The 27,993-nt window shown below is 44.2% G+C and overlaps 1 protein-coding gene across 3 annotated transcripts in view; it reads right to left on the reverse strand.

Annotated features, from left to right (window-relative positions):
• The window catches only part of Il34 (interleukin 34), a 63,086-nt gene that overhangs the window by 12,588 nt on the left and 22,505 nt on the right, over positions 1 to 27,993 (reverse strand). The gene's annotated exons all lie outside the window — the stretch shown is intronic.

Raw genomic sequence — 27,993 nt, forward strand, 5'->3', positions numbered from 1 at the left:
TCAGTGTGTGTGTGCTAGACCCAGAGCTAAGGACATTTTTCATCAAATCTTCAACACCACGTAATGAAACCATAAAAATCTTATTTTACCAATGAGGAAATTGAGGTCCAGAAAGGTCAGGGCATTTCCCCAAGGCCACACAGCCTGTAAAAAGTGACAGGAATTCAAACCTGGCCCACTGGTAGTCATTGTCAGAACTCAACACCCACAGCGTTCTCATAGAGTTACCTCTCCGTCCCTCACTGGGCTCCGCAGGACATGGTCTGGGTCTCCATGTTGTAGATGAGGCTGAGGTGCCCAGTAGCTGGGCTGGCTCTGCAATTCAGTCTCTGAGCAGGTTCTATTCCATCCCCATGTTCTTCCCTGTTCCCCCTCTGGTCAGGGGAAAGGGCCACAGGGTGAGGGCTTGGGGGGAAAGATGGTATGATTCGGGGGTCTTCTCTACTGTGGCATCTGGAGCATGGACCAGAAATGCTGGCCCTGGGCTGGGGCTGGGCTCAGCAGGAAGCCCTGGCCGAGCAGGCACCAGGCCCCTGGGGTTGATCCTCAGCCCTGAAGAAACAAACCAAAGAAAAAGAGCCAGCCCTTGCCCTAGTGGCTGGATTGCTGTCCTCCCTGGGTGTGGCCAACTGGGAGGACCGTCCTTTGGTAGAGCGCGGACCCTCCACCCATCTCTCCCCTCCACCTCACCCTGGCGATGTCCCTGCTATCACAGTGTCCCTGCCAACTAGACTTCAGTTGACATTTTTCCAGGTTTATGGAGGTAGGACTTACATCCGTAAAATTTGCCTTTTTTTTTCGTGTATGATCAGAGAGAGAGAGAGAACGAGAGTGCGTACGCAGTGCTAGGGACAGAACCCAGGGTCTCACACATTCTAGGCAAGAGCCCTATGCTGAGCTATACCCCCAGCCCTTTTTCTTTTTTATTTTGAGACAGGGCCTCACTAAGTTGCCCAGTCCAGCCTTACACTTTCAATCCTCCTGCCTCGGCCTCCTTTGTAGCTGGGATTACGGGCCTGCACCATGCACCCAGCTAAAAGTTTATAACCACCACAGTCACAAAGTAGAAAACACTTCTGTTCCTGCAGAAGCCCCTCGGACTGCCCTGCAGGGAGCCCTCCCACCTCAGCACTGGGCAGGGACCCATTTGTTTCCTGCAAGCACTTTTCCCACAGAATGTCACACAGTTACAATTCTGGGGTGCGACCTTCTGCTTGTCACTTCTCTCTTGTGGCATGCTGCACTTGGGGTTCTCCATGTTTTTGTCGTTGTTTTTTGGTACCAGGCATTGAGCCCAAGGGCACTTAACCACTAAGCCACATCCCCAGCCCTTTATTTTGGAGACAGGGTCTCGCTGAGTTGCTTAGGGCCTCACTAAGTTGCTGAGACTGGCTTTGAATTTGAGATCCTCCTGCCTCAGCCTCCCAAGTCACTGGGATTATACAGGTGTGTGCCACCGCGCCTGGCTGCCATGTTGTTACCCGTATTAGAAATCCTCTTTGCGGGGGCTGGGGGGGTGGCTCAGGGCTACCACTTGTGCTTGCCTAACATGTGTGAGGCACTGAGTTCAATTCTCAGCACTACATATAAATTTAAAAAATAAAAATCCACTGACGACTAAAAAATATTTTTATAAAGGGAGGCTAGGGTTGTAGCTCAGTGGTAGAGCGCTTGCCTAGCACAGGTGAGGCACTGAGTTCGATTCCAGCACCACGTGAAAAAAAATAAATGAATAAAATAAAGTTATAAAAATGTATGTATTTTAAAATACATATTAAAAAAAGAGAAATCTCCTTTTTCCTTGCTGAGCAGTTTGTACATTGTGTAGCTGGATCCCTGTTTGCTTCCCCTCCATGGAAGGGCATCTGGGTTGTTCCCAGTTTTGGGTGACAGGGAATAAGAGCCCTGCAGGGTTCTGTGTGGATGGCCGCGTCTGTCTCTCCTAGGCCTACCTGTCGTTTCAAGTCGTGCACCACGGCCCTTAGAACACCTGCCACCCGAGTGGTGGCAGGTGTCTCTAAGGGCCGTGGTGCACGACCTCTGAGAACCCGACCAGGTAGGCCTAGGACTGGGTCCCAGACCAGACCTCGGCCACATCCCAGCACACGAACCCTGCAGGATCTTTGCCCTGTCCTTGTCCCGCAAACTCTTTGGGCAGACTCCCCATCAGAAAGGCTCCAACGTGGAACCCTGCCTGTGTCCTGGCTGCGAAATCAAGCAAATGAGAAATGGAGCCATGGTCAGCTTCATGGCACAGCTGTATCAAGTCCTGAGCCTGAGCATCATCTGGAGGGAGTGAGTGGGAGAACCCAATGAGGCCACCAAGTAGGAGTTACGAACGACAGAAGCCAGACCCAGGCTGAGGGGCACAGCGGGAACCTAGGCCGCTGGGAGAGGCTGGAACAGGTACGGCTTGGGGCTCCTCTGGCAAATGAGGCCTAACCAAGGGCCTGGGAGCTTGACTGTGGCCTTCCCCACATCTGGGAGGGCCCAAGCCTGCCCTTGGTCTCTCTGTCTCTTTCTTTTTCTTACTCTCTCTCTCCCTGTGTCCCTCCTTTCGTGTCTGTCTGTATGTCTCTCTCTCTCTCTCTCTGGGGTGGGGAGGGGAGTGGGTGAGGAGTTTGGAAACACTGCGCCTCTCCTACCCCACCCCACTCTACCCCTGGGGCCTGTAGCATCATTCAGAAGCTCAGGCAGGGAAAAGTTGTGCTAGAAAGTAAATGAGGACATAGTATTCTTCATAGTTCAGCCGTGACGAGCATTTTCAAAGTTGCAGAAGCAAGTACAAAGTGAATATTCATTTCGCCCACTTATGACTTAAGGACGCTGGGAGGGCCGAGGTCAGAGAGAGGGAAGGTATGTGGGGAAGGAAGGGTGACAAGAACTAAATCTTCCATGGCAGAAAGTCAGCAGATAAGGGCTCAGATGAAGAAGCAGTGGTGAAAGACTGCTTTCTAGAAAAAGGATAGATGGTTGATAGATAATGATGATAGATAGATAGATGATAGATAGATAGATAGATGATAGATAGATAGATGATAGATAGATAGATAGATGATAGATAGATAGATAGATAGACAGATAGATATTTTTAAAAGTTCTCTGTGTCTGGAAGCAGAAAGAGGCCTGCCGTTGTTTATAATATCACACTGAACTATTTTATTCTTTTGCTTGGGGGGATTATTTTTTGTTTGTTTGTTTTTATTTGATTGATACTGAGGCTTGAACCTAGAGGTGCTTTACCACTGAGCTGAATCCCCAGTCCTTTATTTATTTATTTTAAATTTTATTTTGAGACAGGATCTCACTAAGTTGCTTAGGGACTTGCTCAATTGCTCAGGCTGGCCTCAAACTTATGATCCTCCTGCTTCAGCCTCCCAAGTCACTAGGGCTACAGGCATGAGCCACTGGGCCCGGCTATTTCTTCTTTAATTCAGGTGCAGACATAACTTGGATTTTAAATTTTTTTCAACCAAATTTAAAAACAGTGAATTTCTGTGCTGGACCTGTGTTGCCATGTCCAGCCATGTTGGGCCTCAAGGACCTGTTCACCTTGGGACATCATTGCCCCTTCTTTCCATCGCTACCTGCTTTGGTTCTTCTGTCCCCTGCCTGAGAACCAAGACCGCCCCCAGAGAGGGAGCAGTGGAACCCCATTTGGAGTTGTGAGTTTCACTCTAAAGCCTGGTCCCCAACCCAGAAGAGAAGAGGACACCCAGCCAGCGAGAGACCCCAAGTACCCATTCTATCGGCTATGGGACACATCACTCCAAAATAAAAGGCAGAAAACCATTTTTTTTTTCATGAACTATAGGTTGGCTGGAACTTAGCTGACCCAGACTGGGCTCTGCTGGCCCAGGCTGGACTTGGGCTCTGCCCACAACTAATCTATTACACCCACCCAGAACATTCTTCTCTCAAAGAGGCCAGCCCTGGCCTCAGAGTCCTAGGGGACAGAGTATTGAGTCACTTGCCCAGTCTGACTACTCTCCTCTAAGTAGGACGGGGCCAAAAGGGCCTCCGAGTCATTCCAAACAGCCCCACATTCTAGAGATGAGCAAATGGAGATCTGGTGGGGGTGGGAGCTGGCCCCAGGGCACAGGGCCTCCAAGTCTCCCCATCTATCTCCGCCAATGAATCAAACCGTGCCCCCATCAGAATGTGGGAGGCACAGGAAGTCATCTCAAGGAGTGAGTCACAGATGCTCTAGACAGGAGGGAAGGCAGGAAAATAGGACTGAGTTTAGGCCTCAGGAAAAGGGAGAGAGAAACAGACCTAGGAACCATTGATTCCAGTTAATTTCATTAGCCCAGGGTCCCTTATGTCTTTTGTTCCTTTCTTTTGTTTAAAGATAGAATTTGCATGCCATAATTAATTTCATTAGTTAATTTCATGTTTCTGAATAATATTTTAAGCACCACCCCTGTTCTACCAGTGGAAATAAGATTTCAACTCTGGGGCATCATAAGATTTAGCACAAGACCTACTCCCAACCACACATAAGATGTCAGTCGCATTCTGAGAAGTGGCCTGGGTCAGACTCTGGCTCCTATTCAGTACAAGTCCAATCTGCAAACAAATTTCTATGCCTCCATGTGACTTACTTTGACCAATGGGATAGATAGAGTTTGACTCCTCTTTCCGCGGGGAAGGCTTTGCATTGTGTAAATAATCCAGGTAGCCTCCTAAGGGAGACCCTACTGAGGTCCCAGACATTTGAGTGAGGCCATCTTAGACCAGCTGGCCACAGCCAAGTCATCCCAGAGTCAGTCAACCCACAGAATTGTGAGAAATAAACCACTATTATTTTAAGCCACTAAGTTGGGGGCTGTTTTTTTTATGCAGAAAACGTTGACTGATACAGCATGAAGGTGTGTCATCTCTGCAGAATGTTCAGTAAAAGGCCTGATCAATCCCAACCCAAAGCATGTTGTGGGAGTTCAGAGGCTTGTCTTCTTAGAATGAAGCTCAGTTCTAGGTCAGGAGGCCTTTGGGGACAAAGGTATCCTGAAATTGTCCTAACACACAGTTCAGAATCTTCTGTAGGAGATGAACTTTCTAGAATTTAGGACTAATCAAGACTTCTTATTTGCTCTGGCATTTTTTTTTTTTGAAACTTGTTTTTATGGAAATTTTATCAAACAAACCCAACAAGATAGACTAGTATAATGGACGTCCGTATAGCCATGATTCAGCTTCCAAAATTATCAGTACCTGTTATTTCAGTTTTACCCACATCCCTCCTTTTTTTGTAAGGATTTTAAGAATTTTAAATAAATATAGACACAATGTAATTATTGTGCCCCACCAAAATTAATAACTGCTTAGTATAATTCAATACAAAATCCATATTCAATTTTCCCTATTTTTTTAAGTGTCTTTTTTTAGTTCCTTTTTTTGCCCCCACAGGGTGGTCCATACAGTGCACTGAACAGATGTGTCCCTTATGTCTTTTGTTCCTTTCTTTTGTTTAAAGATAGAGTTTGCATGCCATAAGACTCACCACTTTAAAGTTCAATATTTTTGCTTTTTTGTGTGTGTGTGCACTCATATAGTGCAACAATCACACTTACCTAATTTCAGAACATTTTTAATCACTCCAAAAATAAAAAAGTCATCAGTAATCGCTCCCCATTCTCCTCCCCCAATCCCCTGGCAACCACTAATATTCTTTCTGTGTCATTGGATGTTCCTGCTCTAGACATTTCACATAAATGGAATTGCACACTACGTGGACCTTGTTAACTAGCTTCTTCCACTTAGCATAATGATGTCAGAGTCCACTCATCAGTAGCGGGCTATGGACTAAAAGGTTGTGTCCCTCCAAAATTCATATGCCGAAGCCCATCATCTCAAGAGGTGTTACCTGGAGATTGAAATTTGGGGAAGAAGTTAGGGATATGACTACAACTCATCACACACTGTGTAGTGTGGTATTTTCCACTTATTAGCACTCAAAGAGTTTCAGATTTTAGTTGGTACAGTGGCACAAGCCTGTAATCCTGTAATCCCAGCAACTCAGGAGATGAGGCAGGAGGTTTGCCAAATTTGAGGCCAGACTTCGCAACTTGTGAGATTCTGAGTAATTTAGCAAGACCCTATCTCAAAATAAAAAATAAAAATGCCTGGGGATGTAGCTCAGTGGTAAAGGACCTGTGGGTTTAATCGCCAGTACCAAAAAAAAAAAAAAAGTTTCAGATTTAAAAACATTTTGGATTTGGAATTTTCCGATTAGGGATGCTCAACCTGTACTCCATTTCTTTTTTATTGCCAAATAATACTCCATTGTATAAATATACACATTTTCTTTTACATTCATCAGTTGGTGGGCAATGGGTTGTTTCTGCTTTTTGACTATTATGGAAAATACTGCTGAGAATATTCATGTATAAGCTTTTGTGTGGGCATCTCTTCATGTCTTCTCTTGGGTATAGTAGTTCCCTCATATCCTCAGGGGATATGATCCAGGATCCCCAGAAGATATCTCACACTGTTCCTGCCACCAAGCCCTATATACACTGTCTTTCCCCCATATATCTTTATTTTATTTTTATGTGGTGCTGAGGATCGAACCCAGTGCCTCAGGCATGGTAGGTGAGCACTCTACCTCTGAGCCACAACTCCAGCCCTACCGCAGATCTTAACACCCTCGTCATAGTATTTTTTGGGTGGGGGGAGGGTACCAGGGATTGAACTCAGGCATACTCAACCACTGAGCCACATCCCCAGGCCTATTTGAGTTGCTTAGCACCTCACTTCTGCTGAGGCTGGCTTTGAACTGTGATTCTCCTGCCCCAGCCCCCGGAGCTGCTGGGATTACAGGTGTGCACCACCCTGGCCTGCTTTTCTTTTCTTATTAAGTAGAGAGCTTCACCTTTTCACTGAAAGGAAGCACTTTACAGTCTCTCTTCAGCCTATTCAAGTAGTCAGGATCATTACTCTTGTGTTTGGGGACCTTAGTAGGTGAAATAAGGTCATTTAAACACAGGCCTTGCCAGACCACAATAGTCAATCTGATCATCAAGATACTACTAATTAATGCAGGGGAAGGTGGTGTATACAGTGTGGGAACACAGGACAAAGGAATGACTGACATCTCAGGTGGGATGGAGCAGGATGACGGGAGGTTTCGTCATGCTACCCAGTTTGGCGTGCAATTTAAAACTTACAAATTATTTACCTCTGGAATTTTCGATTTAATTTTTTTGGACCAAGATTGACCACAGGTAACTAAAATCACAAGAAAGAAAATTTCAGATAAAGGGAACGACTGTATACCTAGAAATGGAATTGTTAGGTCATCTGCTAACTGTTTAGATTTTTGAGGAGCTGCCAGCCTGCTTTTCAAAGTTCTTTTTATTTTTTATTTTGAGACGAGTTCTGGCTAAGTTGCTGACTCTGACCTTGAACTTGTGACCCTCCTGCCTCAGACTCTGGAGTAGCTGGGATTGCAGACATCTGGCATGGTACCCAGCCTGGCAACACTTTTTTTTCCCCCTTCTTAACTTTGAGGTCCAATTAATCTTTCTTTTTTCTTTTTCTTTTTTTTTTCTTTTGATTGTTTGTGCTTTTGGTGTCATATCTAAGAAATCATTGCCTAATCCAAGGTAATGAAGATTTACATCTTGGTTTTATTTTAAGAGTTTTACAGGTTTATCTCTTACATTTAGGTCTTTGATCCATTTGAGCTAATTTTTACATACGGTGTGATGAAAGTCTTCAACCTCACTCATGAATTTATCTATTCAGTTGTCCCAACACCATTTTTTTTTAAAGACTGTAAGTTTCTCCCATTGAAAGTTCCTTGCTCTCTTGTTAAAATCAGTTGACCATAAGCACAAGGATTTATTTCTAAACTCTCATCTCCACCCCTTGATCTATATGTCTATTCTTATGCCAGTACCACACTGTCTTGATTTCTACAGCTTTGTAGCAGGTTTTGAACTCCTAAGACCTTAGAAGCCCATAACAATTGACTTCTTCTTTTTTCCTCTCGTGCATGTGTTGAAGAAACTGGATCACTTTTCCCACGTTCTGAATTTGGCTGAATGCATCCTTGGAATGTCTTTTTTTTTTTTTTTTTTACTGGAGATTGGACCCATTTACCACTGAGCAACATTCCCAGGCCTTTCTATTTTGAGACAGGGTCTCACTGAGTTGCTCAGGCAGGCCTCGAACTTTCTATCTTTCTGCCTCAGCCTCCTGAGTGGCTGGGATTACAGGTGTGTGCCACCACACCTGCCTCTCTCAAGGTTTTAAAAATCTCTATTTTCGGGGGCTGGGGTTATGGCTCAGCGGTAGAGCATTCGTCTTGCACATGCAAGGCCCTAGGTTCGATCTTCAGCACCACATAAAAATAAATAAATAAAATAAAATTATTTTTTTAAAGTTCATTGGTTAAAAAAAATCTCTATTTTTAATACTTAGATTAAGAGGCATCTTTGGACTCGAGCATAATTTTTATAGGTGTTGAGTACTCCCTCTGGTCACAGCAAGAGGTACATAGTGTCTGCTTGTCCCCCTTATTGAACCAATGTCTCTTTTTCTCTTATCTTATCCATTATAAATCTCCCACAATTTTTATCTTTCATCAGACACTGATGATTAAAACCTTGACCCAGTATTTCATTAGATGGTAACTCCTGATTCTCTTTCCGTCTACATTTATTACCGTGATTCTTCTAGAAAGTAGAACTTTTCCTTCTCGTCTATTTTCTTATCTTCAAGCTTAGCTTGCACACACACACACACACACACACACACACACAAAAATACCAGTTCAGAGCTTGATTCATTTCCTCTTCCAGTTTTCAGAATGAGTTGTTCCCTCCAGAGATAATGATTTTTTAGCATCATTTAAAAACTTTTTACAGCTTGTTAATCATCTCGTGAAAAATCCATCTGACCATCATAGATGAATCACTGCAGAAGCCGGGCATGGTGGTGCAGCCTGTGATCCTAGCAACTCAGGAGGCTGAGGCAAGAGGATCACAAGTTCACAGCTGGCTTCAGAACCCCGTGAGACCCTGTTTCAAAATTATTAAGAAATAAATAAAAAATCAAAAGGGCTATAGCTGTAGCTCAGTGATAGAGCATCCCTGGGTTCAATTCCGGCACTAGGGGGGAAAAAAAATCACTGCTGAAATTTTACTTCTCTCTGCCTGCCTCAGCGTGGGTCTTTGCAGTCCCACTGACTCTTGGTTCCATTTAGATGTTCCATTCACTGTTTTCTTAAAGTCTTCTTCTCACAGGCCATGACTTGTGAATCTATGTGTGGGTTCATCTTCCCTTCCATAATCTAAGGAATCATAAATCCTACCAAAGTGAGTTGTCTTGCAACACCCACATAGGTTCTGAATCCAAATGCACAGATAATATCAGCCTGGTCTTGTACCTGTTGGCTAGTCTTCCCCAAATTTCTGCCTTAGGTAATGTTGCCTTCCCAGAGTGAAGGATTTGTTTGATCCCAGAGTGAAGGTGGTTATGTTGATGGATCATGAACTTTCTGGTCTGGATAGAAACTGTGTTGTTCATGCATTGTTCCTTCATTAATTGTTTGTTTATATATATTTCAATCTATTGAAGTTATTTTTAAGTCAGGCTTTTCAAGTTCAAAGTAATAATGGATGCACAGTAAAGCTCACCCTCTAAGCACACAGTTGGACACATTTCAACAAACAATACACCAATACCCCCTTCAAGGTATAAAACATCTCTGTCACCCCCAGAAGTTCCCTTGTGCCCCTCTGCAGCCAGTCCCCTTCTTCACTTCCCACTGCCCCTCGAGTTTGACTTTTTCCAGAATAGTATATAAATGGAAGTATATAGCATGTTGCCATTCATCTGTTGATGGACGACGTTAGAGCTGCTCCCAGGTTTTTTATGAATGAAGCTACCTCGTACATTTGCATACAGGTGGCTATGGTTTGGATATGATTTGAGTTTCGGTGCTGGCTCATGTGTCAGAAGCTTGGTCCTCGGTGTGGCAAAACTGGGAGATAGTGGAACCTTCAAGTAGTGGAGCCTAGTGAAGGTAACTAGGTCACGGGGGTGCTGCCCTTGGAAGTTTATGCAGTTCTCTTGGGGTCCCACTTTGGTCCCTGGAGAGAGGATTGTTGGAAAAGAGCAAGAGGGACCCCTCCCTGCTCTCTGGCATCCTCTACTGCCATGTGACTTCTCCCTTCCTCACATGCGCCTGCTCTCATTATGCCATCTACAGTGAGGTCCTCCCCAGAGCCCAGCAGACACCAGCACCAGGCCCTTGAACCTGGTGTATTTGAGTAAAATAACCTGTGTCTTTATACATAACCCAGCCTCAGGTATTTTGTTATAATAATGGAAAATGGGCTAATCCACAGATCTGGGAACATTTGGTTTTATTTTTCTTGGGTAAATACCTAGGAGTGAGTTATCAGGTAAGATAGCTGGAGATGATAAGAAATTTCCAAGCTATTTTCTAAAGTGTCTATTTACTCTTCTTTTTGATATTCAAATTATTGAGTAGGCTAATGAGAACTCCTTCTGGCAGGTTTGTGCCCTATTGGCATGACTCCAGTAGTTTTCAACAGTTTCTTTTCTTTGGGGCCTTACAGGAGTTTCCAGGCTCATCTTATACATTTTCTGTCTCAGACTTGGAATTAGATACTTTTGCAAGGACCATTTCTAGAGATAAATGGTACTTAGATACTGCAGCCTGGGCACCTGGGTGCTCATTACTACAGGGCTGCCATTGTTTATAGGCCTTTCAGGTGGAAAGACGTAGGAATTTATATTATTTTTTATTTTTGGAGCTAGGGATTGAACCCAGGAACCTCTCCACTGAACTACATCCCCAGTCCTTTTTATTTTTATTCTGTGGCAGGGGTCTCATAATTGCTTTCAACTTGTAATCCTCCTGCCTCTGTCTCCCAAATAGCTTGATTATAGTGTGTATATCACTGTGCCCAGTGGAAATTCAATTTTTAAAGAAAGATAAAATATGTAATTAATTCATAGATATTTAGCATTATAAAGTTTCTAACGTCTTCAGCTCGTTATTGGCATTTTTTGTAGTGAAAATCTTGCTTCCTAGTAACACAAGATAACTATGTTTTATCTATCTATCTATCTGTCTCTCTATCTGAAAATAGTATCACCAATAAAACAGTCTATGTAATTTAAGATTTCTCTGTGATTCTTTTATCTTAGGATCTATTCCACTAGAAATGTACAGTCAGAAAGACCATGTGTTTCAATTTATTTTTGATTTTTAGGGATTTAAATATATTTGTGGTTTCAGTTACATAAAACAATTACATCATTACAAAGTGACAAATACCAATGGTCTATCAGAAAGGTCTAGCCTCCAATCTCTCCTTTGGTCCACTTCACCCTTTCCTGACAGATTACCATTTTGGTCAGCTTTTGGCTTGACCTTGCATTACTTATGTTTTAAAATAAAAGCATAATTTTCCTATTTCCTCTCTTTTTGCTCCCCGAAGGGAACATATTACACATATTCTTTTGCACCTTACTTTTAAGAAAACTATTTAAAGATATGGTCTGGGGTTGTAGCTCAGTGGCAGTGTGCTTGCCTAGCATGCATGAGGCACTGGGTTCAATTCTCAGCACCACATATAAATAAATAAAATACATGTCTGTTGACAACTAAAAAATTTTTTGTAAATAAATAAATCAGATACAGAAGACATAGAGCAAATGTACAGTGGAACATTATAAGACAATCACATCATCTATCTACGACCCAATTGAAAAACAGAATCTGGCCAACCACCCCAGAAGTTCACCGTGTGCCCCGTCCCAATCCCAGCTACCCCTAGAAGTAATCACCACCATCCTGACAATGATCCCACCCTCCCTTTTGGGTTTCTGGGTGGTTTTGTTAACCAATTGCACTGCCGGGACATTAAGTTTATTTTTTTTGGCTGTATTCATTTAAAACATTGATGTCTCTTTTAGTTTGAGGTGTTCCCCTCCATTCCATTCTTCCCCTTACAATTCTTCTGTTGAAGAAGGTGGAGAGATTTCACATGTAGAATATGTTTACTTTAGCTAGAGCTTTAGGGTCCTACATAAGCAAACGACAGTGCAGGAGCTGGGGTGTAGCTCAGAGGTAGAGCACTTGCCTCTCACGTGTGAGGCACTGGGTTCGATCTTCAGCACCACATAAAAATAAACTATTATGTCCATCTACAACTTAAAAAGTTAAAAAAAAAAAAAACTACAGTGCAAGGACAAAGCAAAACTAGACTTTTCCAACCAGAAATCGCAAACTAACTTCCACCTAGACATTTTTCCAATCAGACGCCACCAATTAACCTCTAACTAAATTCTTTTCACTCTAATCTGTCAAATGCAGCTATAAAATCTGGCTGTCCACCTGCTCCAGTGAAGCTCTCTGAACCTCTTCTGGTTCTGATTCAAAAATCACAGTTTGCTCCAATCAACTCGGTTAAATCTACGTTGCCTGAAGCTTTTCTTTTAACAAGCATCCCCAGTCCAGGCTTTGCTGAGGACGAAACCATGGTGCAGGTCTAGCTGTTCCTGTTTCCGGGTGGGATCAGATTCAAGCTAAAGATGGGATGGTGCTCCCCAGGAAGTGCTCGGTATCTGGTTTCCCTCTTTGCTGATGTTGGTAGCTACGGATGCTGGATGCTTAGCACCATAAATCATCAAAGGTGACTAAATGTGATATTCTAACTCATGATTTCTGATAAGATCTTTTCCCATGAGACAAGAGGAGGCTGATCAACAGCTTTGCCAAGACGTGTGATACGAATGAAATATTGTGCTTTCCTTCTTCAGCTGGTCTTCTCTGAAATCAGACAGGATCCAGGCGGCCATGATTTGTTTTCAAATGTCTGCTTCCCAAACCAGGATCAACTGAGTTCTAGACAGGCTCAGCTTTTACCCATGTGACCCAAAGTCACCTGCATGATCTTTATCATGATCTTTATCACTGCTGGGTTCAAGGACCAAAAAAAGTTAAAGAAATGTTTAAAACATATGAGCACCAGGCTGACTATTTTTCCAAGAGCAGTAATTCTCAACTCAGGATGATTCTGTCCTCTAAGGAACATTAGACAACTGGACCCTTTGAAGTCACAACTACGAGTGAGGGTGCTGCTGGCATCTAGTGGGTAGAGGCTAAGGATGCTACCAAATATCCTACAATGCACAAGACAACCCCCAACAACCAAAAAATTTTCTAGCCCCAAATGACAAGAATGCTTAAATTGAGAAACCAAGTCCTAGAGAATCAAGAAAAGTTGAAAAAGAACCAAAAGTTACTTCCTTCCTCTGAGATTGAATGTATGTACTGCAGGGTCCAGATACCATGGAACAAGGTCCAACATCAACCATGGAAATTAACACACACTTAGAGAAAATTGCCTAAACGCTTACTCCACATGGAACCCAAGGGTGACACCAGCCACAGGTGCTAAAAGAACATTGTTGTCTGGGGACACATCCATCTGAGGGGTCCCCAGACCCAGTGGCAGTGCTATGCTGAACACAGTCCCTAAGGTTTACCCCTACAGTTTGCCCTAACTAAGCATCTACTATGTATAGACACTGTGCTGGGATTTCCTGATTCCAAATAGAGGCACACGGGCCAGGAGGCAGGAGAGTTTCCCTGTTGGGTTGTTGGATTTTCTTTTCTTTTCTTTTCTTTTTTTTTTTTTTTTTTTTGATACCTAGGATTGAACCCAGGGTCTTGCCAATGCTAAGCAAGCACTCAGACACTGAGCTACAGCCTCAGGATTCCAGTTCTCAAAGCTCCCAGGGAGCTAGCTCCCTCTGGCTGGAAGCAGAGCCAATTTAAAGCAGCCCACAGTTTAGTGCACAGATCAAACACTTTTTTTTTAATCAAACGTTTTTAATATGAATGTGCAGTATGAATGAAGATCCAGAAATATTTATTGCATTGCTGTTGATACTTGAAATAAAACAACAACAAAACCCCTGGAAACAACCTGACTGCCAGACCACGGGAAAGCAGGTGGTAAACTGGAGCTTACCAAGCGCTGACCATGTGCCAGCTGCTCTGTATACTGTGTGGCTTTTTATCCCTGTAGCAATTGTGAGTTTTAATCCTCCCCGTCTTTGAGAAGAGCCAGACTCAGAGGAGACAGGGAACAGAGTCCTTTCAATCAATGCTGTGGAAACTAGTGGACATCCTTATACAAAAGAGTAAAATCAAAATAAGCGTAATCCTCACCTCACACCATGTACAAAAAGTAACTCTCGTGGATTATACACTTAATTGTAAAACCTCAAACTGTAAAACTTCTAGAAGAAAACTTAGGAAAAAAATCTTGGTGACTTTGAGTTGGGCGAAATTTCCTAGATGTGACAACCAAAGCACAAACCATTTAAAAGCCGGGGGGGGGGGGGGGGGAGGGGAGGGGCAGAGATAGCAGCACAATTCACAAGAGCCTAACTGTGGAACCAGCCTAGGTGTCCATCAGTGGATGAATGGATGATGAATGTGGTGTATTCACCCAATGGAGTTTTATTCAGCCACTAAGATGAATAAAATTAGGCCACTTGCATGAAAGTTGATGGAGCTTGAAAACAAAATGTTAAGTGAAATAAGCTAAACTCAGAAAGTCAAGGGTCAGCTGTTTTCTCTCATATGTGGAAGTTACAGAGGAAAGGAAAAAGGTGGCAGAGGGTCTCATGAAAATATAAGGGAGATCAGTAGAGTAGAAGAAGGGGACCAGGGGGAAGGAGGGAGGGAGAGAAAGGGGGATACCAGGGAGCAATATTGACCAAATTATAATGTCATATTGTTGCATGGATGACTGTGCAATAACAAATCCCACCATTATGTAAAATTATAATGCACCAATAAAAACATGGAAAAGGAGGGGGGAGAACAACAGGCACTATTTAGAATAAACTTACGTGGTCATCAGAGTCTTCATTTCTATGGCTCTCATCTGTTTATGGTAAGTAATTTGAATACTCCACTTATGGCAGTGGTCTAAAGTCTTCTTTGAAAATAAATGTGGTTCGGTTTCTAAAATAGGAATTATCCTAAGGAAACATGTATTGGTAACATTCAGACTCTGAGACTAGACTGCCTGGCTCTACCTTGCCTCACCTCATCTGTACAAACTTCTGACCCCAAAGGGCTACATAAGGATCACTTGGTTTCCCTATACAGAGAGCTAAGAACATGAGCATTTACCTTTAGTAAACGCTATCTCAGTATTTACTATTGTTAGTGTTGTTCACTGCTATTAACAGTAAAGATGGATCTTAGGAAACTCAAGCTTTTAAACAATTTTTAGAATTTTTTATAGTTATAGATGGATGGAATGCCTTTATTTTATTTGTTTATTTTTATGTGATGCTGAGGATCAAACCTAGGACTGAGCTACAGACCCAGACCTCAAGCTTTTTAAAATTATTATTCATTCTTTTATTTAATACTGTTTTTGTATTATCAATAGGAGTCTCTGAGGAAAATACTTGATTATGGAAAAAAAAGAAAGAAAGGCGAGAGAGGGGTGTGGAGAGGGAGGGGGAGGAAGGAGCCCAGTATGGGACTAATTGAGGGGACCCTTGAATGCTCTGAACAGCTCCTGCTTCAGGGAAGCTGCTCATGCCCTTCTGAAGGCCCCCAACTTCTAACCTCTGACCTCTAACATCTGACCTGTGACAAGGGGACTCAGAATGGAAGAGGAGAGTCTGGAGGATGCACACTGGTGCTATTCTCTGAAAAAGGGCGCAGTAGTGAGGGGACTCCAGCAGGTCCTTGGGCCCCAAGGCTTCATGGGTACAGCAGGATAAAAAAGGAAAACAAACCTAAGCAAAAAGGACCAAGTCTCCCGCTGGAGGGTCTTGAGCTCAACAGCTCCGTGGAGAGACCTCTGCAGAGGGGTTATCCTCCCTGTGCATCAAAAAAAAAAAAAAAAAAAAAACTATCAACAAAATAATGGAGCTCAAAAGGATGAAACTCTGATATGATGTCCAGAGAATATATATATAGGTATAAATATTCTGGAAGACCATTGAGCAATTCTAATAAAGTTAAACCTGCACCTACTCTATGACCCAGCAATTGCACTCCTAGAAAAATATAGGTATCCACAAAAGGAATGAACAAACATATGTATTGCTGCTATCTTCATATTATCAGCAATATCTAGTTCACAAAATAGAAAACAATCTGACTATCCATCCATAGAAGACCAGATATGAAAACCCATATAGCCATACTGGGGACTATTATTCAACAACAAAAGGGAAAGAACTACTGATCCATACAACAGCACCAACAATGCTCAAAATATATTTTAAGGAAAAGAAGTCAGACACAAAAGATCACACTACATACTTCCATTTATTTGAGTGCAAGAACAGGTTAAAAAAAATTAGCTATGATGATAGAAATCAACCATGGTTGCTCAGGGTGGGCAGTGGTGGTGGACATGTCTGGAAAAGGGCATGAGAGAACTTTCTGGGGAATTAGAAAGGTTCATCTCTTGCTTGGAATGTTGGTCACATGGGTATACACAATAGTCAAAAGCCATCTACCCTGGATTAAATAGTGCCCCTCTCCAAGTTCACATCCATTTGGAATCTCAGAACATAAGATTATTGGAATCAGGGTCTTGGAAACAGGGTCTTTGAGGTATAATAAATGAAACAAGATCATTTTGGGTTGAGGTAGGTCCTAATCTCATGACTGGTGTTCTATTTTTTTTTTAGATGGGGACAGTAACAGTATTTCTTTTTTTTAAATTTTTTTTTTTTTAAATTTTCATCGGACACAACATCTTTGTTGGTATGTGGTGCTGAGGATGGAACCCGGGCTGCACGCATGCCCGGCGAGCGCGCTACCGCTTGAGCCACATCCCCAGCCCATGACTGGTGTTCTTATAAGAAGAGAAAATAGAGTCACATAGGAGACTTCCACATGGGAAACTACCACATGACAATTGAGCCAGAGATTGAATGATTTCTCTACAAGTCAAGAAGCGTCCCTAGAAGCTGGGAGGAGACAGAGAAAGATCCTCCGGTGGCGCCTGCCCAGAGCTCACAATACTGCCAGAATTTTGATTTATCTCTTGCCTCTAGACCTCTGAGAACCCAGTTCTGTTGTAATAAAGCATCAAGTTTGTGATACTTTGTTATAGTAGCCCTGGGACACTAACTTCCTACCACGTTGAACATTAAAGATCCATGCATTTTAAGTGAACTGTACTCTAAATTTATTTTTTTTAAAGGTCTCTATGGAAACAGCAAGCTGATGATAAAGGAGGTGACCTGGCTCATACTTCACCCAATTATACAGAACACCTGAGGGAGCACAGCCCAGGGCAGATCAGTGTTCTCAGAGTGTGGGTGAACCTGGGCAATGCCCAGCCAGACCCCTCCCAGTGGCTCCCCCTTCACGCTCATTCACCATGCAAAACTGTCCCCTCTGCCCACAGCAAAAATATCCTCTGATCCTCTGGCAAGCAAGCACCACATGGTCCATGGGCAGCACTACCCAAGAGATTGACTGTGGATGTTCTATTAAAAGGTGAACTGGGGGCTGGGGATATAGCTTAGTTGGTAGAGTGCCTCTCATGCACAAGGCCCTGGGTTCAATCCCCAGCACCACAAAAAAAAAAAAAAAAAAAAACAAACCTGTAAACTGACCTACTTTTGAGGAAGGTCAATTACCCACAATTAAAGACTGCAGAAAAGTCAGGAAGCCAGGTTAGGAGCCAAGAGCATTGGCCCCACTATTCCCCGATGAGACCCGCTTCCTTGTTGGTCTGTGGTCTGAAATGCCAACCTGCAGGAATCTTCCGTTCCATTCCTTTGCTTTCTGCAGTCTAGGGAATTTTTTTAAATGTCTTTATTTTGCATCATGGTACAAGCCCCTGACCTTGAGAACTGGCCCACCACCTAAGCACACCCTACAGATGTGTGCACAAGGATCAGGGTCAACCAAGGTCCAGAATAGACACTGAATGCAGAGACCTCCTGGCCCAGTCCTACTGGATGCTCGGTTCCCCACGGAGGCTTCACCACATGCCTAGGAATTTTCTGCGCATTAACTCGCTGAAGGTAGAAACTGTTATTATCTTCTCTTTCTAATGAGGAAATTGAGGACCAGGGGGTGAGGTGACTTGTCCAAGGTCACACAAGAAGTAAGGTGCTGAGCAAGGATTTCAGCCCAGCCAGTCTGGCCCACGGCCTTAACCACTGGGCTACCCTGGTGAGTGGACATTACATCCTCCATTGGCCAAGAGCCCAAAGGCTTTTCTTTTTTCTGACCTAGTCCCTTGTAACTCTTTTTCCCTTGACTGTTCTTGAGAAACATAAGGCGATGAGTCACGAGTTCGGTTTTAGGATAGCCCAGAGACTCCAAAACCCTCTTGGGACATCCTCCAAAACATTCCATAAACAAAACTGAGTGTGACAGGATGAAGCTTCCGTGGTTATGTTTGGGGGGTTTTAATAGGTTTTGTTTTGAAATGAAAGTTAACAAAACAAGAGAAGGAATTGGAAAAGACAGATCAGAACCATACAGTTTTCCCCAACTGAGTGGAAAACCCCAGCTCCTAGGAAGGAGGACTGTGAACTGGGATTGCTGGGAGTGATTACTGGTTCCTTACTTCAGGAAAGGAGATGTAAGCCTTTAGGTACCAACTCTGCACATGTCCACAGACCCTGCCAAGAGGAGTCCACAGTAGCTATTGGTTCTGTCAAAGAATATTCTCCAGTTAAGTGGCACAGACCAATGGAGAACCTAAGGGAGTGGTTGTAGTTTAGTGGTTGGTTGAGCGCTTGTCTTGTGGCATTAGATTCGATCCTCAGCATCACATAAAATAAATACAAAAACAAAGATTTGGGCTGGGGTTATAGTTCGGCAGTAGAGCACTTGCCTAGTATGTGTAAGGCACTGGGTTCGTTTCTCAGCACCACATAAAATTAATTAATTAAATAAAGGTCCATCAACATCTAAAAATATTTTTTTTAAAAAAGAGAACCAAAGGGAATTTATTAAGGCAATATTAGGAGATTTCTTATTATAACATAACATAATAATAGACCCTAGGAGATCTGCAAATGCTGACTAAACATTTGATGAAATTCAACATCCTTTTCTGATAAAAATCTTTATTAGAGTGGAAATTGATGGGTGATCCTTAACACAAAGAAATATATCATAAAGTCCAGCACTTTATTGGAATAACTAGGAGCATTCCTACTAACGACAGAAACATTATGAGTGTATTGTTCCATTGTTCAGGCAGCACTAGCCAATGCATTCAGAAATTAGAGATATAAAAATTCCTTAGGAGGAAGTAAAATTATTTTCATTTTCAATGATATGATTATCACCACAGAACATCCAAGACAATCAACTAAGAAAGTACCATGAACAACATCCAGTTAGAAAAACTCCACTTATAATTGGTTCAAATACCTACGAAAACCTTATCAGGAAATGTGCAAGATATATACTTACAAAGATAATACTGAAAGACACACAAGATATAACAAATGGAAAGACATTCTATGTTCCTGGATAGGAATATTTAACATCAGAAATATGTACATTCCCTGAATTTAATGTATAAGTGTAGAGCAATCCCAATACATTTTACAAAAGAAGATAATTAAATGGCCAATACACAAAATGCAAAAGGTACTCAACCTCATCAGTCATTAGAGAAGTGAAAACTAAAAACCACAATTAATTGCTAAACACACACTGAAATGAACAAAATTTAAAAGACAAATCCAAGCTTTGGAAGAATGTAGGACAACTGGAGCACCCAGACATTTCTTGGAAAGAGGGTGTTGCATATCTCTTGGGAAAACAGTTTGGCAGTATTTCTGAAGTTGAACATATTCATAGCCCATGGCCCAGCCATTCTGCTGTAAGCACAGAGATGTGTGTGTCTGTCACTGAACATCATGTGTTACAAGGTTCATGGCGATGCTACACACGAGAGCCAACAACTGGGATCAACAAAATCAGAATGAATAGATAAACCTGGCACGAGCTGGGCCATGGAGATGCACCCCTGTGATCTCAGTTACTCGGGAGGCTGAGGCAGGAGGATCACATGTTCAAGGCCAGCTGCAGCAATTTAGCAAGACCCTGTCTCAAAATAAATAAATAAATAGGGCTGAGGATGTCCCTCAGTGGTAGAGCACCCCTCGGTTCAATCCCTAGTCACAACTCCCCCCTCAAAAAAATAAAAATAAAAGATGAGCAAAAAAATCCAGATACCAAAAAAATATATAAGGTTTTGTTGTTGTTGTTGTTTAAACACATCAAAACCAGTCTGCGGGCATAAGAAATGAGGGTATTGGGCGGGGTTGTAGCTCAGTGGTACAGTGCTTGCCTCACAAGTGTGAAGCTCTGGGTTTGATCCCCAGCATCACATAAAAATAAAATAAATAAAATAAAGGTATTAAAAAAATAAATGAGGGTATTGATTGCCTCTTGGGGGTGTGGGATAGTGATGTCTGGAGGTCTTAGCAGGGTCTATACTTTGGTAATGCTCTATTTTCAAGGGTGAGTAATAGTTACAAGGAGGGTGTGTTCACTTCATGGTAACCCATCAAGCTATCCATTTATAATTTCTTCTCTTTTCTGTATGTGCAGGATACTTGAATTTTCATTAAAGCCATCCCAATAAAAACACCTGTGTGTGTGTGTGTGTGTGTGTAATTAGATTTTTAACACTCAAATGAAAAATAAGAAAGCAAGAGGAACTTCAAATAGATCAAAATAAGGGGAAATGCCCTTCTAAATATTAAAATATATTTTAAAATATTTAAACCTTAGTATTCAAAACAGTGGGAACATGAATGAACAGGACGAGAGAAACAAAAGGAAGGGGGAGCAAGGTGTGAAACAGATCTAGATATATGTGGAGAACAGAGCTTATGATAAATAAATAGCTTGTGACAAAATAACTTCTCAGTTTAACAGAGAAAAGAGGGCCATCTGGAAAAAATATGGGAGGGGTGAATCAATTCCACCCAGAGTGCACCAAATGGATAAAAATTTGAATGTAAAATGACAGAAGAAAACCCAGGACACATTCTGTACCTCAGAGTGAAGAGGTTTTTGTACCCATGTTTCAATGCTCTGAAGTCATGAACAGAAAGCGTGAGTCGACTGCATAAAAATAAAAATCTATACGCTTCTCTCCCAAATCAACAAAACGAAAGAGAAACACTCAACTACATGCAATCCCATCCAAGGCAAAATGCTCATCCCTCATACATAAACGACTCCTAGAAATAAAATAGAAAAAGTCAACCATCCAATTTTGGATTGGAGAAGGATACAAGGCTATAAATTTAAATAGGCTATAAATTTTTAACTTTTCATAACACATTTAAATTAAGACTGCATTGAAGCCGGGTGCAGAGGCATATGCTTGTAACCTCAACTACTGGAGAGGCTGAGGCAGGAATTTTTTTAAAATTAAAAGGGCTGGGGATGTAACTCAGTGGTAGAGCACCCCAGGGTTCAATCCTCAGTACTGAAACAAACAACTACTATGAGTCACTGTTTTTCACTTATCAGATTGGTAAAAATTCAATGATCTGACAATTTCATGCGTTTGGTGATAAAGTAGGAAAATAGTAATTTCTCATCCAAAAGCTTGATGCAGGTGCAAATTGGCACTAACTTCATGGAGAGGAAATTAACAGTTTATCTCAAAATTAGCAATGCAGATACATAGCAATCTCACTTCTGGGAATCCATCCTGCATATATAAAGTACGCACCTGCAAAATGCCACATTACAAGGTTATTCATCTTGCAGCGTCTGTGATAACATATTGAAACAACCTGAATGTTCACCACACAATGGCGTTACAGTAAGTGAAACAAGCAAGGCTCAGAACAGTGTGCATTCTATTTTGTAAACTGTGTTGAGCAGAGGTAGCAAAGCACTTTATATATGGTTGTATTTGCATAACAAGAGTCTGTGTCAGAATAATTCACACTAACATGTAAAAGACTAGCAGCTCAGAACTCTCTCAGAGATGGTACCTCTTTAAAAGAAGATGATACTGGCTAAACCAAATGAACCTACAATTTGATGGACTTTTATCAGGGTAATAAATTTGGAAAATGCTAGATCCCAAGTCAAGAGATTTGCAGGGGCGGGGGGTTTCACAAGAGCCGTAGAAGAGGGGACTCCTCAGCTTCTCAGCTTTATCAAGGATCAGCTTTAATTAGATTAGACACAATAAGCTAAAACCAGTTACCTGGGGAGGCACTGGACAGTTCTGGGATATGCATGGGAAGAAAACTTCTCATTATAGTTCTTTATTACATGATGTTTATAGCACATGAATATATTATCTAATCAAACTACTGAACAGTAAAAGAGAGGAGTTTCAGTTTGTAGGCTCCTAAGCCTTGATCAAAACCTGTAACACCTACCCCAGCTCCTGTTCCAACAAAGCCTGTCATCTGCCATCAGGTAAACATTCATGAGCAGTTTTATTACCCGTAATAGCTCACTGACATTTGCCAGAAACAACTTACATCGATATTGCTACTGCAAGCCATGGTGAGATAGAAAGCTCTTAGGCAACTCACTTACCCTCCCATGAGCTTCTATTTTCTCTTAGGCAGAGCAAAGGTAAGAACAGAATGATGTTGGAGAATTGCTGGGAAATTCAGGTATGAGAGTGCTTCAGAGACCAGTGCAAAACCTGCTCTGCCTCCGACCACTGCCGCAGCCACATCTCAGCTGAAATGGATGTCAGTGCAGATTGTGGCCGCCAAGCTTTGTAAACCTCAGTGTGCTTTAGGAGCCCCAGAGAGGTCCCCAGTCTTTGCCCTCAGAGATGCGCTTCAGCGGGGCTCAGATCCAGCAACTTGCTTTTCTATTAAGCATCTCCCAGGTGATGCTGCTGTGGCTGGTTTACTAGTTCTCTGGTCCAGACTAGGGCTCTTCAGATGATGTGAACGCAAATCACCTAGCCTCTTGTTACGTTTTCACTGTGAAGGTTCTGGTTTAGCAGACTCCCTTTACAGATGAGGAAACTGTGCCTTGAAAAGATGGAACAACTCGCCCAAGGACACTTGGGCCGTCAGGCCAGAGACAGGGTGAAGCCCCATGCAGGTGGCCACCATCCCTCAGGAACACCTGTCTCCCCTCTCTAGATCTGTGCTAAGTCCCACAAGGGCCAGTAAGCAAGGCCACAGCTCTGGACGACGGCCTGGCAGTTTACTACATCAGACAAAGCCCTCCACGCTGAACTTAGTTCAGATCACCCGGCTCTTTTCCTTTGTTTTGTTTTGTTTTGTTGCAGTACTGGCAAAAGAACCCAGGGGTGTTTAGCCACTGAGCCACCTCTTTAGCCCTTTTTATTTTTTTATTTTGAGATAGGGTCTCACTAAGTCACTGAGGCTGGCCTCAAACTTGCCATCCTCCTGCCTCAGCCTTCTGAGTAGCTGGGCTTACAGGTGTGCACCTCCACTCCCAGTTTGCATTGCTCTTTTTAAAAATGCAATTTTGGTTAAACGGTTCCTTTAGCTGAGTCACCTTCCCTTCCAGAGATTCACACCTTTGACAGGCCCTGCTGTGAGAACCCCAGGAAGACAGGGAGAATTGTTCAACCTGGGTAGCCTGATTAAGGCCATGTGGGGGAGGGGCCTTGGCCTCTGGACTCACCAGCAGGCCCCCAACTCCCCACCCCTCAGTCCCTGGTGTCTTCAGACTGTGACTGGTTTGTGAACCCCCTCTGCCATGAACTTGCTGTGTCACTTGAGAAATCAGTTTTGGAGATTCTCAGGGCTGAAAGGAGGAACCCTAGGAGATCAGCTGGCTCCGTGATCACAGCACCTCAATTTCTAGGCCACGGAACACAGGACCCCTGTCTCGGGCTGGCTTCCCCAGAGGCCAGGGGTGAGACACGGCGGGAGCAGCTCCCCATGATTTACAGAGGGAGGTCCTCGGTGAAAGAACCAGGAAAGCAAGTCAGGAAGGGCTATTTTAAAAACGTTTTGATTTATTTATTTTGCAGTGCTGAGGACGGAATCCAAGGCCTCCTGCATGCTCAGCAAGAGCTCTTCCACTGAGCTCCATGGCCGGCCTCAGAGGGTACCACCTGAGGCAAGGATGGGGTGGGGTGGGGGTGGGCACAGAGTGGGGTGACCTCCCATCAGGAAGGGGCCAGCAGCCCTTTGCAGCTAGATGGAGGCGACACTCCGAGGAGTTTTGCAGACGCCAATCCTTCCTTGCGGTTCCCAGAGCTTCTCAAATGTGCTTATTCACAAGAGGCCCCAAAAATCAAAAGGAGAAAAGGAGAGAGAAGACTACAAGCATTTTTCCATTTCCAGAAGACTCCTGGAATCCGCACTTGGAATAACCCCTGACGCCCCCGCTCCGTGACTTCCCGGCAGCCTGTGACGGCCCCTCCCCCCCAGTTCCACCCGCTGTCCCTGCACTGACCCAGTCCTCCTCAAGGACTTTGCCCTTTGCCTTCCCTGGCCTAGACTCTTCCCCCCAGGTTTGCCCAGCTGGCTCCTCTTGTCAGATCAAACATCCTCTCGTGGAGGTCCCTCCTCCCCGGCATCCCAGGCCATTCCCAGGGCCACATGCTGGGCCACACCCTCTGCACTGGCCATAACCCCCTGGGTGTTGTGTGTCTCCCAGCTAGAACGGCCTCCAGGGGACACAGCCTGGTTCTGGTCTAATCACCAGGTCCCTAGGGCCCGGCTCTGGCTGGGCACTGAGCAGTCTGTGCCACCCAGGAATTGGTACCTGAGTGAATGAATTAGACACTGGGACCAGCACAGGAGAACCAGGCTGGCCAACCCCCAGCAGCCTCAGCGACCAGAGGGAACTGGAACTGGCCAGGGGAGAAAGGAGAGCGCCCCCAAGAGACTGCTTGGCTGCCGAGTCCCTCTCCCCTCCAGCTCCTGTCTCAGCGCCCACCCCACAACTTGGAGGCAGGCTTGGCATCAACGGGAGGATGCTCACCTCCTGGAAGTATGTGACCCTCTCCTGATGTCCAGCCCCCCCCCCCCGTTTCCAATCCAAGTTCCAGATCTAAACTTCTCTGTCCCCCAGTCCCTGAAAGTGCCACAGTGCTCACGTCAGCCTTGCAGGGCTGCTGGGAACACCAGCCCCGGGGCAACAGGGCTCAGGCTCATCCCACTGCAAACTGCCAACGGACGGAGCAGGGGAAATCTCCACTTTGGGTGCCCATTCCCTCCCGGCTGCTGCGGGGGCTGGTGGCTTCTCCGGTTCCAGGACAGTCTCCACCTCAGCTGCACGGCCTCAGGTCACCTGGGAGATCCCCCAATGTTACCCAACAGCTCCCAGGAGCCAGCCTCGACACCTGCTTGCTCACAAACCCACCTCTCCTCCAGGGATCACCGTCTCTGTCTAACCAAGGAGAAAACAAGGCTGACGGATTAGGTCACTGGCCCGAAGACACAGAGCTAGTGAGCAGGGCATCTGGGTTCTAACTCTGCCCTCTGATGGTTCAGTTCATTTATTAGGTGACTCGTCACTCTTGGCTCGTTTCTGGCAGCAGTCCTAGAAGGAGGGGCACTGTGACTCCATTTTACTGAGAATGGGAGTGTAATTGCAACAAGGTCCACTGGGTGCCCCTGGCCTCGCAGGCTCTTCCCTCTCTACTTGAGGACCCTTCCTGGGGGGTGCCACTAGTTGGTGGTCCCTGGCACCAGCTTTGTTTCCCAGATATGGAGACCAAGTCTCCATCAGATGTAAGGACTATGTTCCAGACCCACAACGAGCCCCAGGTGCCTCCCTCGGCAAAAGTACATGACAGTGAAGGCCACCCCACAGGGTACATGCTGTGGGGACTGGCTGCCTGCCCTTTCGAGTTGACCTGAGCTCACCTGGGGTGGCTCACCTAGAACCTGGCAGGCAGGGCCTGTGAGTGTGCTGTTCTTCATTCTTCCCACCCTCCACCTTTGCCTCATCCCTCCCTCTTCCAGGATGATTGGGCCCCAAGCCCAGACTTGTCAGAAAACCAGCCCTAGGATGTGCTGGAGGTATTCACCCCCACATCCTGATATGAAGGGGTGGTTTAAGATTTGAAAAATACTCCTGAAATCCCAGTGATTTGGGACGCTGAGGCAGGAGGATTGCAAATCTGAGGCCAGCCTCTGATATTCATCTAGACCCTGTCTCAAAATAACAAAATAGAAAAGATTTGGTTATATAGCTAAGTGGTAAAGAGCCCCTTGGTTCAATCCCCAGTATGGAGAGGCGAAGGGGATGGGAATCAATCATAATCCGTAAAAAAAAGAAAAATCACATAGTCATATTAGTAGATGAAGAAAATGTCTGACAAAATCCAACATCTATTCCTGATTAAAACTCTCGGTGGGGGACTGGGGATGTACGTCAGTAATAGGGCACTTGTCCAGCATGTATAAGGCCCCCTGGGTTTTGCCAAAAAAAAAAAAAAAAAGCCTTCAGTCAATTACTAATAGAAAGGAACTTCCTCAACTGAAAGAGGGCATCTTTGAAAAAGTAGCAGCTAAACGGTGAAAGACTAAATGCCTTCACTGCGGGGAGACAGGGATGTCTGCACTTATTTCCACTCAGACCCTGGAGATTCCAGCCCGTGCACTGAGCAAGAAAACCAGAGGCCTGCATAGGAAATGGAAGCAGAGAAGCTGTCTTCGTTCCCAGATGAGAGGTTCATCTCTGTGGAAAGTCCAGAGGATGCATAAAACTCTAAAGCTAAAAAAGTACATGAGTACAGCAAGGTTGCTGGTCGGAAAACCAACATACAAAACTCAGCTGTATTTTTATGATCTAGCACCAAAATCTGGAAACCAACTAAATGTCCAGCAGCAGATGAATGATCGATTATGGTACCCACACCCCAAACTGAGCAGACTGAACACTTCTGTGCAGACTTCGGCAGGTCCACTTCACCTTGGCATTGCATATGAACTGGGGCATCTAGAATAGGCCAATTCATAAAGACAGAAAGTACAATAAGGTTACCAGGGACGGGGTGAGACCGGAATGGGAAGTTGTTGTTTAATGGGTAGAGTTTCTGTTTTGGAGGATGAAAAAGTTCTGAAATAGATAGTGGTGATGGAGACACACACAGAATATGCTAATAAGGACAAGGTATACACTTAAAAATGGCTAGGGGGTAAATTCTATATTATGTGTATTTTACCACAATAAAAATGTTTTTAAAGAACCCCAAATATGTCACACATAAGTGGAGACTTGCATTTCAGAGGAGGGGCTGCTGCACATTGAACCCGGGGCCTTGTGCATGCTAAATACCTGCATTGTTCCTCTCACTCTCCCAAGGGGTCTCTGTTTGCAATGAGGCTCAAACAGCCTTTCTTTCCTTAGAGAGCCAGCCCTCCATGGAACCAGAATCCCCACAGGATCATGTCCCCATCTCTGCAGCCACCCTCCATGATAACAGCAGACTGGCCTCAACTCCTTGGCACCTGCTATATTTGAGAAGCAGAATATCCTTCCCCCTCCCTCAGCAGCAGCAGAACTCACACAAAGGTGTATGCACACGCATGCGCACATACACACACACACTCTGGCTCTCTCATTTTGGCCTATGAGCCCCTGGAGGCTGTCAGCCTCTCGTTTCTCCTGCTGGGCCACTTCTCCAAGGCGGTAGTCCCTTCTCTGTGGCCCCCTATCCTTGGCCTCCCTCCTCTTTTAACCTGTCCAGAGGGTCCTGCGCATCCACTCTGAATCTCCAGCCAGACTGGAAGCTCACTAACGACCCCAGCTTTGCCTGGCTCCCTCTGCCTCCTGCCCTTTTTGAGTCAGGCCTCGCAGCAAGTGGATCAGCTGCCAGGGACTCGGGCTGATCCAGTCACTTTTTCACTGATTCAGGAATGTTCCTAGTGGAGAACAATGAAGAAATGGGATTGTTGGTGAACAGAGCGGCTTTTGTTTTAGATTTTTTTGGCATGCAGGGGGTCTGTCCAAGAGTTTGGCCTCACATATGTTGACTTTGGGTT

The sequence above is a fragment of the Ictidomys tridecemlineatus genome, chromosome 15 (assembly GCF_052094955.1).
Source record: "Ictidomys tridecemlineatus isolate mIctTri1 chromosome 15, mIctTri1.hap1, whole genome shotgun sequence".
Lineage (NCBI taxonomy): Eukaryota > Metazoa > Chordata > Mammalia > Rodentia > Sciuridae > Ictidomys > Ictidomys tridecemlineatus.